Source organism: Chrysochloris asiatica, unplaced genomic scaffold, assembly GCF_000296735.1.
Source record: "Chrysochloris asiatica unplaced genomic scaffold, ChrAsi1.0 scaffold00269, whole genome shotgun sequence".
Classification (NCBI taxonomy): Eukaryota; Metazoa; Chordata; class Mammalia; order Afrosoricida; family Chrysochloridae; genus Chrysochloris; species Chrysochloris asiatica.
This window is the reverse complement of record NW_006408787.1, coordinates 3913583-3916099: the sequence shown is the minus strand read 5'-3', so window position 1 is coordinate 3916099 and position 2517 is coordinate 3913583. Positions and strand designations below refer to the sequence as shown.

The 2517-nt window shown below is 37.4% G+C and overlaps 1 pseudogene; it reads left to right on the top strand.

The window, feature by feature from the left end:
- Window positions 1-568: 568 nt before the first annotated feature.
- On the top strand, window positions 569-1164 carry LOC102842192 (annotated as a pseudogene).
- The last annotated feature ends 1353 nt before the right edge of the window (window positions 1165-2517 follow it).

Below are 2517 nucleotides of genomic sequence, written 5' to 3'. Positions count from 1 at the left end.
AATTTAAGCTTCAACTTGCAGTATTGAAGGATTCTGTGGGTTAAATATTGCATGATTCAGAAAGCATCAAAAGATGATGGAAGGAATACACACAGACAATAAAAAAAATAAAATAAAATAATGGTCAATGCTCAAATATTTCAAGAGGTTTTATATGATGAAGAGCCAATGTTCCAGAAGGAAGAAGTCCAAGGTACATAGAAGGCAAATTTATGGGGTTTATTGAGGAAGTTAAGAGGTTACAATTTGGTGTAAGAAATGTTTAGGGATATTTGTTCCAGTCAATAACTGATAAATGCCATGAGAACACACCACTCCATAAGCCTCAATGTGAAGGCACTCAGCTCTAGCTCTGTGAGTCAAAAAACCTAGCTCTCCCACTTAAATCTCTGATGGACTGCCTCTACAAGAAAGCTTCTTGCCCAGTCAATCCATTTTACTTACTCTGTTGTGAGAAATCCAGTGCTCTGTCTCATCCTCTGAGTCTTGTTTTCTTACTACTGCTCCTATGTCATTACTGTCATGTCACAGCTTTCTCTCCCTGGGTTAAGAATGTTCAGTGACCAAGATGGCAGCCACTAAGGGTGGTACTGGGTTAGGAGAAGTGGCCACAGGGAATGGACGATGGCTTCACCTGGGGATTCCTGAGGCCGCGTTTGTGGAAGATGTTGATTCATTCCTTTGTGAAACAGTCTGGGAATGAGACTGCAGATGTAGTCCTAAAGAAGTTGGATGGACAATATCAGAAGTATAAGTTTATGGAACTCAACCTTGCTCAAAAGAAAAGGAGGCTAAAAGGTCAGATTCTGGAAATTAAGCAGACTTTGGAAATTCTTAAATACATGCAGAAGAAAAAAGAGTCCACCAATTCGCTGGAAACCCGATTCTTATTGGCAGATAATCTGTTCTGCAAAGCTTCAGTTCCTCCTACTGATAAAGTGTGTCTGTGGCTGGGGCTAATGTAGTGCTTGAATGTGATATTGATGGAGCTCAGGCACTGCTGGAAAAGAATTTATCAACTGCTATAAAGAATCTTGATTCTTTTGAGAAATACCAAGACTTCTTTGAGATCAATTTACTACCACAGAAGTCAATATGGTCAGGGTTTATAACTGGGATGTCAAAAGAAGAAACAAAGATAATTCTACCAAGAACAAAGCATAATTTTGGTAACTAAAAATGCATTTCAGTTTTCCAAACATATGTTATTTTAAATATCTCAAAATTTATCCTTGAAGATTGGCATAACTGAATGATTTATTTTTGAGAGCAAGAATGAGAATTAAAATTTTGTTAAAGGTAAATACAATTTTATTTATAAAAAACAAATTATTTTCCAGTGTTTTGTGTATTTTCCCCCCACATTTCTCAGTAAAATAAATGCTGCTTTCATCAAATTTTGTTGATCATAAGAAAACTCCAAGTTGAAATGGACACAAACTATATGCTTTGTTACTAGCACAGTCTAGTTTTTCTTTGTTGGCTGATGTTGCTCTGTTTTGATGTGGTTAAACCAGTTTAGAGGTAGGAAAGACAGTTTAAATATTTACAGGCTTGGTTTTCTTCAGCAGATGTGGAGTTTTAGGGCTCTGGCTGTTGATTTGCCTGATGTAAATGGGGTTCCATGAATTATTTGTTAACCAATAACCATCATAATATTATGAACTTTTTAGGAAATGGTAATTTGCCTTTGTAAACAGGAAAGGGGCTATTGATATCGCACATTTTCTTATCTCAAATAAGAGCACAGTGTCTTTGTGATGGCAGCACAGGAGACCTCAACAGATGTGAAATAAGATTACCAGCTCAGCACTCTCAACTAAGACAATTTCCATTTATTAAAGGTTCTCCAAAGCAGCTTAATAGGAATATTAAGATAAATGTCAATCTGTGATGGAAAAAAGTTGTAAGCTTTTTTTATTCATGAGAATGAATAAATGTTAGCGCTGATGATACAGGTTCTGGTGAAAACACAAATGTGATGTTCCTTCTTGACATAGTAAGATCTTGTACAATGTTTTGTACTTGTATTACATGATATTAAAACAATGAAGTTCACACACAAAAAAAGAAGGCTCAATGAGCAAGGAACACATGATCTAAAAGACACACACTACTTTTGGCTTTATTTATTTATTTATTTTATGCTGATGAGAACTCCTCTCCTACTTCTAAGATAGTTCTTTCTAAACCCATGGTAGTTTCAAGTTTTTAATACTACAGTGAACTCTGTTCTCATCCACAGCTGAATTTTGGTCATGCCCAGGATCGGACATTGTTTCGTTCTGCTGTGCATAGGGTCTCTATGAGTCGGTTCCGACTCCATGGCACCTAACAATAACGACAACAACAATATCCATCTTCCCTGGAGTCCTGATGTGGCACTGTGGGTTAATGCGCCACACTTGCAAAGCCATTTGAACTGCAAGGTCAGCAGTTTAAGCTCACCAGCTGCTCCTCGGAAACCCTATACAGGGTCGCTATGGGTTGGAACCGACTCGACGGCACTTCACAACA